We start from the raw sequence: 12,216 nt of genomic DNA on the forward strand, positions 1-12,216 counted from the left end.
GTCATTAGGTGGCCCTGAATGTTACAATTCACTATCAGTTTTTCGTCCGATTCGAAAATCTTTGACTCACAGCAGAACGGATATTAGGTGCCCGAGGCAGCTATCGACCCATGGAGACAAGTCTGCTGGAGGACGATGTATTGAATCGGGACGCAATTTGAGTGATCCATCGCCATTAGGAGGCCCTGAAAGTTACAATTCACTATCAGTTTTTCGTCCGATTCGAAAATCTTTGACTCACAGCAGAACGGCCATAAGGTGCCCGAGGCAACAATAGACCCATGGAAACAAGTCTGCTGGAGGACGTTATATTGAATCGGGACGCAATTTGAGTGATCCATCGTCATTAGGTGGCCCTGAACGTTACAATTCACTATCAGTTTTTCGTCCCATTCGATAATCTAGACTCACAGCAGAACGGCCATAAGGTGCCCGAGGCAGCAATAGACCCATGGAGTCAAGTCGGCTGGAGGACGATGTATTGAATCGGGACGGAATTTGAGTGATCCATCGTCATTGGGAGGCCCTGAACGTTACAATTCACTATCAGTTTTTCGTCCCATTCGATAATCTAGACTCACAGCAGAACGGCCATAAGGTGCCCGAGGCAGCAATAGACCCATGGAGTCAAGTCGGCTGGAGGACGATGTATTGAATCGGGACGCAATTTGTGTGGTCCATCGTCATTAGGTGGCCCTGAATGTTACAAATCACTATCAGTTTTTCGTCCGATTCGAAAATCTTTGACTCACAGCAGAACGGCCATAAGGTGCCCGAGGCAGCAATCGACCCATGGAGACAAGTCTGCTGGAGGACGATGTATTGAATCGGGACGCAATTTGAGTGATCCATCGTCATTAGGTGGCCCTGAAAGTTACAATTCACTATCAGTTTTTCGTCCGATTCGAAAATCTTTGACTCACAGCAGAACGGCCATGAGGTGCCTGAGGCAGCAATAGACCCATGAAGTCAAGTCTGCTGGAGGACGATGTATTGAATCAGGACGCAATTTAAGTGATCCATCGTCATTCGGTGGCCCTGAACGTTACAATTCACTATCAGTTTTTCGTCCCATTCGATAATCTAGACTCACAGCAGAACGGCCTTAAGGTGCCCGAGGCAGCAATAGACCCATGGAGACAAGTCGGCTGGGGACGATGTATTGAATCGGGACGCAATTTGAGTGATCCATCGTCATTAGGTGGCCCTGAACGTTACAATTCACTATCAGTTTTTCGTCCCATTCGATAATCTAGATTCACAGCAGAACGGCCATAAGGTGCCAGAGGCAGCAATAGACCCATGGAGTCAACTCGGCTGGAGGACGATGTATTGAATCGGGACGCAATTTGCATGGTCCATCGTCATTAGGTGGCCCTGAATGTTACAATTCACTATCAGTTTTTCGTCCGATTCGAAAATCTTTGACTCACAGCAGAAAGGATATTAGTTGCCCGAGGCAGCAATCGACCCATGGAGACAAGTCTGCTGGAGGACGATGTATTGAATCGGGACGCAATTTGAGTGATCCATCGCCATTAGGAGGCCCTGAAAGTAACAATTCACTATCAGTTTTTCGTCCGATTCGAAAATCTTTGAGTCACAGCAGGCCTGCCATAAGGTGCCCGAGGCAGCAATAGACCCATGGAGACAAGTCTGCTGGAGGACGATGTATTGAATCGGGACGCAATTTGAGTGATCCATCGTCATTAGGTGGCCCTGAACGTTACAATTCACTATCAGTTTTTCATCCCATTCTATAATCTAGACTCACAGCAGAACGGACATAAGGTGCCCGAGACAGCAATAGTCCCATGGAGTCAAGTCGGCTAGTGGACGATGTACTGAATCGGGACGCAATTTGTGTGGTCCATCGTCATTAGGTGGCCCTGAATGTTACAAATCACTATCAGTTTTTCGTCCGATTCGAAAATCTTTGACTCACAGCAGAACGGCCATAAGGTGCCCGAGGCAGCAATCGACCCATGGAGACAAGTCTGCTGGAGGACGTTGTATTGAATCGGGACGCAATTTGAGTGATCCATCGTCATTAGGAGGCCCTGAACGTTACAATTCACTATCAGTTTTTCGTCCCATTCGATAATCTAGACTCACAGCAGAACGGCCATAAGGTGCCCGAGGCAGCAATAGACCCATGGAGACAAGTCTGCTGGAGGACGATGTATTGAATCGAGACGCAATTTGAGTGATCCATCGTCATTAGGAGGCCCTGAACGTTACAATTCACTATCAGTTTTTTGTCCCATTCGATAATCTAGACTCACAGCAGAACGGCCATAAGGTGCCCGAGGCAGCAATAGACCCATGGAGTCAAGTCGGCTGGAGGACGATGTATTGAATCGGGACGCAATTTGAGTGTTCCATCGTCATTAGGAGGCCTTGAATGTTACAATTAACTATCAGTTTATCGTCCCATTCGATAATCTAGACTCACGGGAGAACGACCATAAGGTGCCCGAGGAAACAATAGACATATGGAGACAAGTCTGCTGGAGGACAAGGTATTGAATCGGGACGCAATTTGAGTGTTCCGTCGTCATTAGGAGGCCCTGAACGTTACAATTAACTATCAGTTTTTCGTCCCATTCGATAATCTAGACTCACGGGAGAACGACCATAAGGTGCCCGTGGCAGCAATAGACCCATGGAGACAAGTCTGCTGGAGGACGATGTATTGAATCGGGACGCAATTTGAGTGATCCATCGTCATTAGGTGGCCCTGAACGTTACAATTCACTACCATTTTTTCCTCCCATTCGATAATCTAGATTCACAGCAGAATGGCCATAAGGTGCCCGAGGCAGCAATAGACCCATGGAGTCAACTCGGCTGGAAGACGATGTATTGAATCGGGACGCAATTTGCGTGGTCCATCGTCATTAGGTGGCCCTGAATGTTACAATTCACTATCAGTTTTTAGTCCGATTCGAAAGTCTTTGACTCACAGCAGAACGGCCATTAGGTGCCCGAGGCAGCAATAGACCAATGGAAACAAGTCCGCTGGAGGACGATGTATTGAATCGGGACGCAATTTGAGTGATCCATCGTCATTAGGTGGCCCTGAAAGTTGCAATTCACTATCAGTTTTTCGTCCGATTCGAAAATCTTTGACTCACAGCAGAACGGCCATAAGGTGCCCGAGGCAGCAATAGACCCATGAAGTCAAGTCTGCTGGAGGACGATGTATTGAATCAGGACGTAATTTGAGTGATCCATCGTCATTAGGTGGCCCTGAACGTTACAATTCACTATCAGTTTTTCGTCCCATTCGATAATCTAGACTCACAGCAGAACGGCCATAAGGTGCCCGAGGCAGCAATAGACCCATGGAGACAAGTCGGCTGGGGACGATGTATTGAATCGGGACGCAATTTGAGAGATCCATCGTCATTAGGTGGCCCTGAACGTTACAATTCACTATCAGTTTTTCGTCCCATTCGATAATCTAGATTCACAGCAGAACGGCCATAAGGTGCCCGAGGCAGCAATAGACCCATGGAGACAAGTCTGCTGGAGGACGATGTATTGAATCGGGACGGAATTTGAGTGTTCCATCGTCATTAGGAGGCCTTGGACGTTACAATTCACTATCAGTTTTTCGTCCGATTCGAAAATCTTTGAGTCACAGCAGGCCTGCCATAAGGTGCCCGAGGCAGCAACAGACCCATGGAGACAAGTCTGCTGGAGGACGATGTATTGAATCGGGACGCAATTTGAGTGATCCATCGTCATTAGGTGGCCCTGAACGTTACAATTCACTATCAGTTTTTCATCCCATTCTATAATCTAGACTCACAGCAGAACGGCCATAAGGTGCCCGAGGCAGCAATCGACCCATGGAGACAAGTCTGCTGGAGGACGATGTATTGAATCGGGACGCAATTTGAGTGATCCATCGTCATTAGGTGGCCCTGAAAGTTACAATTCACTATCAGTTTTTCGTCCGATTCGAAAATCTTTGACTCACAGCAGAACGGCCATAAGGTGCCAGAGGCAGCAATAGACCCATGAAGTCAAGTCTGCTTTAGGACGATGTATTGAATCGGGACGCAATTTGAGTGATCCATTGTCATTAGGTGGCCCTGAACGTTACAATTCACTATCAGTTTTTCGTCCCATTCGATAATCTAGATTCACAGCAGAACGGCCATAAGGTGCCCGATGCAGTAATAGACCCATGGAGTCAACTCGGCTGGAGGATGATGTATTGAATCGGGACGCAATTTGCGTGGTGCATCGTCATTAGGTGGCCCTGAATGTTACAATTCACTATCAGTTTTTCGTCCGATTCGAAAATCTTTGACTCACAGCAGAACGGCCATTAGGTGCCCGAGGCAGCAATCGACCCATGGAGACAAGTCTGCTGGAGGACGATGTATTGAATCGGGACGCAATTTGAGTGATCCATCGTCATTAGGAGGCCCTGAACGTTACAATTCACTATCAGTTTTTCGTCCCATTCGATAATCTAGACTCACAGCAGAACGGCCATAAGGTGCCCGAGGCAGCAATAGACCCATGGAGTCAAGTCGGCTGGAGGACGATGTATTGAATCGGGACGCAATTTGAGTGATCCATCGTCATTAGGTGGCCCTGAATGTTACAATTGACTATCAGTTCTTCGTCAGATACGAAAATCTTTGACTCACAGCAGAACGGCCATAAGGTGCCCTAGGCAGCAATAGACCCATGGAGACAAGTCTGCTGGAGGGCGATGTATTGAATCGGGACGCAATTTGAGTGTTCCATCGTCATTAGGAGGCCTTGAATGTTACAATTAACTATCAGTTTATCGTCCCATTCGATAATCTAGACTCACGGGAGAACGACCATAAGGTGCCCGAGGAAACTATAGACATATGGAGACAAGTCTGCTGGAGGACAAGGTATTGAATCGGGACGCAATTTGAGTGTTCCGTCGTCATTAGGAGGCCCTGAACGTTACAATTAACTATCAGTTTTTCGTCCCATTCGATAATCTAGACTCACGGGAGAACGACCATAAGGTGCCCGAGGCAGCAATAGACCCATGGAGACAAGTCTGCTGGAGGACGATGTATTGAATCGGGACGCAATTTGAGTGTTCCATCGTCATTAGGAGGCCCAGAATGTTACAATTAACTATCAGTTTATCGTCCCATTCGATAATCTAGACTCACGGGAGAACGACCATATGGTGCCCGAGGCAGCAATAGACCCATGGAGACAAGTCTGCTGGAGGACGATGTATTGAATCGGGACGCAATTTGAGTGTTCCATCGTCATTAGGAGGCCCTGAACGTTACAATTCACTATCAGTTTTTCGTCCGATTCGAAAATCTTGGACTCACAGCATAACGGCCATAAGGTTCCCGATTCAGCAATAGACCCATGGAGACAAGTCTGCTGGAGGACGATGTATTGAATGGGGATGCAATTTGAGTGATCCATCGTCATTAAGTGGCCCTGAACGTTACAATTCACTATCAGTTTTTCGTCCGATTTGAAAATCTTTGACTCACAGCAGAACGGCCATAAGGTGCCCGAGGCAGCAATAGACCCATGGAGACAAGTCTGCTGGAGGACGATATATTGAATCGGGACTCAATTTGAGTAATCCATCGTCATTAGGTGGCCCTGAACGTTTTAATTCACTATCAGTTTTTCGTCCGATTCGAAAATCTTTGACTCACGGGAGAACGGCCATAATGTGCCCGAGGCAGCAATAGCCCCATGGAGACAAGTCTGCTGGAGGACGATGTATTGAATCGGGACGCAATTTGAGTGATCCATCGTCATTAGGTGGCCCTGAACGTTACAATTCACTATCAGTTTTTCCTCCCATTCGATAATCTAGACTCACAGCAGAACGGCCATAAGGTGCCCGAGGCAGCAATAGACCCATGGAGTCAAGTCGGCTGGAGGACGATGTATTGAATCGGGACGCAATTTGAGTGATCCATCGTCATTAGGTGGCCCTGAACGTTACAATTCACTATCAGTTATTCCTCCCATTCGATAATCTAGACTCACAGCAGAACGGCCATAAGGTGCCCGAGGAAACAATAGACATATGGAGACAAGTCTGCTGGAGGACGATGTATTGAATCGGGAGGCAATTTGAGTGATCCATCGTCATTAGGTGGCCCTGAACGTTACAATTCACTATCAGTTTTTCGTCCGATTCGGAAAATCTTTGATTCACAGCAGAACGGCCATAAGGTGCCCGAGGCAGCAACAGACCCATGGAGACAAGTCTGCTGGAGGACGATGTATTGAATCGGGACGCAATTTGAGTGTTCCATCGTCATTAGGAGGCCCTGAATGTTACAATTAACTATCAGTTTTTCGTCCCATTCGATAATCTAGACTCACAGCAGAACGGCCATAAGGTGCCCGAGGCAGCAATAGACCCAAGGAGTCAAGTCGGCTGGAGGACGATGTATTGGATCGGGACGCAATTTGTGTGGTCCATCGTCATTAGGTGGCACAGAATGTTACAATTCACTATCAGTTTTTCGTCCGATTCGAAAATCTTTGACTAGCAGCAGAACAGCCATAAGGTGACCGAGACAGCAATAAACCCATGGAGACAAGTCTGCTGGAGGACGATGTATTGAATCGTGACGCAATTTGAGTGTTCCATCGTCATTAGGAGGCCCTGACCCTTACAATTCACTGTCAGTTTTTCGTCCGATTCGAAAATCTTTGACTCACAGCAGAACGGCCATAAGGTGCCCGAGGCAGCAATAGACCCATGGAGACAAGTCTGCTGGAGGACGATGTATTGAAGCCGGACGCAATTTGAGTGATCCAACGTCATTTGGTGGCCCTGAACGTTACAATTCACTATCAGTTTTTCGTCCGATTCGAAATTCTTTGACTCACAGCAGAACGGCCATAAGGTGCCCGAGGCAGCAATAGACCCATGGAGACAAGTCGGCTGGAGGACGATGTATTGAATCGGGACGCAATTTGAGTGATCCATCGTCATTAGGTGGCCCTGAATGTTACAATTGACTATCAGTTTTTCGTCAGATTCGAAAATCTTTGACTCACAGCACAACGGCCATAGGCAGCAATAGACCCATGGAGACAAGTCTGCTGGAGGGCGAGGTATTGAATCGGGACGCAATTTGAGTGTTCCATCGTCATTAGGAGGCCCTGAACGATACAATTCACTATCAGTATTTTGTCCGATTTGAAAATCTTTGACTAACAGCAGAACGGCCATAAAGGTGTCCGAGGCAGCAATAGACCCATGGAGACAAGTCTGCTGGAGGACCATGTATTGAATCGGGACGCAATTTGAGTGTTCCATCGTCATTAGGAGGCCCTGAATGTTACAATTCACTATCAGTTTTTCGTCCGACTCGAAAATCTTTGACTCACAACAGAACGGCCATAAGGTGCCCGAGGCAGCAATAGACCGATGGATACAAGTCGCCTGGAGGACGATGTATTGAATAGGGACGCAATTTGAGTGATCCATCGTCATTAGGTGGCCCTGAAACTTACAATTCACTATCAGTTTTTCGTCCGATTCGAAAATCTTTGACTCACATTAGAACGGCCATAATGTGCCCGAGGCAGCAATAGACCCATGGAGACAAGTCTGCTGGAGGACGATGTATTGAATCGGGACGCAATTTGAGTGATCCATCGTCGTTAGGTGGCCCTGAACGTTACAATTCATTATCAGTTTTTCCTCCCATTCGATAATCTAGACTCACAGCAGAACGGCCATAAGTTGCCCGAGGCAGCAATAGACCCATGGAGTCAAGTCGGCTGGAGGACGATGTATTGAATCGGGACGCAATTTGAATGATCCATCGTCATTAGGTGGCCCTGAATGTTACAATTGACTATCAGTTTTTCGTCAGATTCGAAAGTCTATGACTCACAGCAGAACGGCCATAAGGTACCCTAGGCAGACAAGTCTGCTGGAGGGCGATGTATTGAATCGGGACGCAATTTGGGTGTTCCATCGTCATTAGGAGGCCCTGAATGTTACAATTAACTATCAGTTTATCGTCCTATTCGATAATCTAGACTCACGGGAGAACGACCATAAGGTGCCCGAGGAAACAATAGACATACGGAGACAAGTCTGCTGGAGGACGAGGTATTGAATCGGGACGCAATTTGAGTGTTCCATCGTCATTAGGAGGCCCTGAACGTTACAATTCACTATCAGGTTTTCGTCCGATTCGAAAATCTTTGACTCACAGCAGAACGGCCATAAGGTGCCCGAGCCAGCAATAGACCCATGGAGACAAGTCGGCTGGAGGACGATGTATTGAATCGGGACGCAATTTGAGGGTTCCATCGTCATTAGGAGGCCCTGAATGTTACAATTAACTACCAGTTTTTCGTCCCATTCGATAATCTAGACTCACGGGAGAACGACCATAAGGTGCCCGAGGCAACAATAGACCCATGGAGTCAAGTCTGCTGGAGGACGACGTATTGAATCGGGACGCAATTTGAGGGTTCCATCGTCATTAGGAGGCCCTGAACGTTACAATTCACTATCAGTTTTTCGTCCGATTCGAAAATCTTTGACTCACAGCATAACGGCCGTAAGGTTCCCGAGGCAGCAATAGACCCATGGAGACAAGTCTGCTGGAGGACGATATATTGAATCGGGACGCAATTTGAGTATTCCATCGTCATTAGGTGGCCCTGAACGTTACAATTCACTATCAGTTTTTCGTCCGATTCGAAAATCTTTGACTCACGGGAGAACGGCCATAATGTGCCCGAGGCAGCAATAGACCAATGGAGACAAGTCTGCTGGAGGACGATGTATTGAATCGGGACGCAATTTGAGTGATCCATCGTCATTAGGTGGCCCTGAACGTTACAATTCACTATCAGTTTTTCCTCCCATTCGATAATCTAGACTCACAGCAGAACGGCCATAAGGTGCCCGAGGCAGCAATAGACCCATGGAGTCAAGTCGGCTGGAGGCCGATGTATTGAATCGGGACGCAATTTGAGTGATCCATCGTCATTAGGTGGCCCTGAACGTTACAATTCACTCTCAGTTTTTCCTCCCATTCGATAATCTAGACTCACAGCAGAACGGACATAAGGTGCCCGAGGCAGCAATAGACCCATGGAGACAAGTCTGCTGGAGGACGATGTATTGAATCGGGACGCAATTTGAGTGTTCCATCGTCATTAGGAGGCCCTGAACGATACAATTCACTATCAGTATTTTGTCCGATTTGAAAATCTTTGACTAACAGCAGAACGGCCATAAAGGTGTCCGAGGCAGCAATAGACCCATGGAGACAAGTCTGCTGGAGGACCATGTATTGAATCGGGACGCAATTTGAGTGTTCCATCGTCATTAGGAGGCCCTGAATGTTACAATTCACTATCAGTTTTTCGTCCGACTCGAAAATCTTTGACTCACAACAGAACGGCCATAAGGTGCCCGAGGCAGCAATACACCCATGGAGACAAGTCGCCTGGAGGACGATGTATTGAATAGGGACGCAATTTGAGTGATCCATCGTCATTAGGTGACCCTGAAACTTACAATTCACTATCAGTTTTTCGTCCGATTCGAAAATCTTTGACTCACATTAGAACGGCCATAATGTGCCCGAGGCAGCAATAGACCCATGGAGACAAGTCTGCTGGAGGACGATGTATTGAATCGGGACGCAATTTGAGTGATCCATCGTCAATAGGTGGCCCTGAACGTTACAATTCATTATCAGTTTTTCCTCCCATTCGATAATCTAGACTCACAGCAGAACGGCCATAAGTTGCCCGAGGCAGCAATAGACCCATGGAGTCAAGTCGGCTGGAGGACGATGTATTGAATCGGTACGCAATTTGTGTGGTCCATCGTCATTAGGTGGCCCTGAATGTTACAATTCACTATCAGTTTTTCGTCCGATTCGAAAATCTTTGACTCACAGCATAACGGCCATAAGGTGCCCGAGGCAGCAATAGACCCATGGAGACAAGTCTGCTGGAGGACGATGTATTGAATCCGGACGCAATTTGAGTGATCCAACGTCATTAGGTGGCCCTGAACGTTACAATTCACTATCAGTTTTTCGTCCGATTCGAAATTCTTTGACTCACAGCAGAACGGCCATAAGGTGCCCGAGGCAGCAATAGACCCATGGAGACAAGTCGGCTGGAGGACGATGTATTGAATCGGGACGCAATTTGAATGATCCATCGTCATTAGGTGGCCTTGAATGTTACAATTGACTATCAGTTTTTCGTCAGATTCGAAAGTCTATGACTCACAGCAGAACGGCCATAAGGTACCCTAGGCAGACAAGTCTGCTGGAGGGCGATGTATTGAATCGGGACGCAATTTGGGTGTTCCATCGTCATTAGGAGGCCCTGAATGTTACAATTAACTATCAGTTTATCGTCCCATTCGATAATCTAGACTCACGGTGAGAACGACCATAAGGTGCCCGAGGAAACAATAGACATACGGAGACAAGTCTGCTGGAGGACGAGGTATTGAATCGGGACGCAATTTGAGTGTTCCATCGTCATTAGGAGGCCCTGAACGTTACAATTCACTATCAGGTTTTCGTCCGATTCGAAAATCTTTGACTCACAGCAGAACGGCCATAAGGTGCCCGAGCCAGCAATAGACCCATGGAGACAAGTCGGCTGGAGGACGATGTATTGAATCGGGACGCAATTTGTGTGGTCCATCGTCATTAGGAGGCCCTGAATGTTACAATTAACTACCAGTTTTTCGTCCCATTCGATAATCTAGACTCACGGGAGAACGACCATAAGGTGCCCGAGGCAACAATAGACCCATGGAGTCAAGTCTGCTGGAGGACGACGTATTGAATCGGGACGCAATTTGAGTGTTCCATCGTCATTAGGAGGCCCTGAACGTTACAATTCACTATCAGTTTTTCGTCCGATTCGAAAATCTTTGACTCACAGCATAACGGCCATAAGGTTCCCGAGGCAGCAATAGACCCATGGAGACAAGTCTGCTGGAGGACGATATATTGAATCGGGACGCAATTTGAGTATTCCATCGTCATTAGGTGGCCCTGAACGTTACAATTCACTATCAGTTTTTCGTCCGATTCGAAAATCTTTGACTCACGGGAGAACGGCCATAATGTGCCCGAGGCAGCAATAGACCAATGGAGACAAGTCTGCTGGAGGACGATGTATTGAATCGGGACGCAATTTGAGTGATCCATCGTCATTAGGTGACCCTGAACGTTACAATTCACTATCAGTTTTTCCTCCCATTCGATAATCTAGACTCACAGCAGAACGGCCATAAGGTGCCCGAGGCAGCAATAGACCCATGGAGTCAAGTCGGCTGGAGGACGATGTATTGAATCGGGACGCAATTTGAGTGATCCATCGTCATTAGGTGGCCCTGAACGTTACAATTCACTCTCAGTTTTTCCTCCCATTCGATAATCTAGACTCACAGCAGAACGGCCATAAGGTGCCCGAGGCAGCAATAGACCCATGGAGACAAGTCTGCTGGAGGACGATGTATTGAATCGGGACGCAATTTGAGTGTTCCATCGTCATTAGGAGGCCCTGAATGTTACAATTAACTATCAGTTTATCGTCCCATTCGATAATCTTGACTCACGGGAGGACGACCATAAGGTGCCCGAGGAAACAATAGACATATGGAGAGAAGTCTGCTTTAGGACGAGGTATTGAATCGGGACGCAATTTGAGTGTTCCGTCGTCATTAGGAGGCCCTGAACGTTACAATTAACTATCAGTTTTTCGTCCCATTTGATAATCTAGACTCACGGGAGAACGACCATAAGGTGCCCGAGGCAGCAATAGACCCATGGAGACAAGTCTGCTGGAGGACGATGTATTGAATCGGGACGCAATTTGAGTGTTCCATCGTCATTAGGAGGCCCTGAACGTTACAATTCACTATCAGTTTTTCGTCCGATTCGAAAATCTTGGACTCACAGCATAACGGCCATAAGGTTCCCGAGGCAGCAATCGACCCATGGAGACAAGTCTGCTGGAGGACGATGTATTGAATGGGGATGCAATTTGAGTGATCCATCGTCATTAAGTGGCCCTGAACGTTACAATTCACTATCAGTTTTTCGTCCGATTTGAAAATCTTTGACTCACAGCAGAACGGCCATAAGGTTCCCGAGGCAGCAATAGACCCATGGAGACAAGTCTGCTGGAGGACAAGGAATTGAATCG

This window comes from Schistocerca cancellata, chromosome 9 (assembly GCF_023864275.1).
Source record: "Schistocerca cancellata isolate TAMUIC-IGC-003103 chromosome 9, iqSchCanc2.1, whole genome shotgun sequence".
Lineage (NCBI taxonomy): Eukaryota > Metazoa > Arthropoda > Insecta > Orthoptera > Acrididae > Schistocerca > Schistocerca cancellata.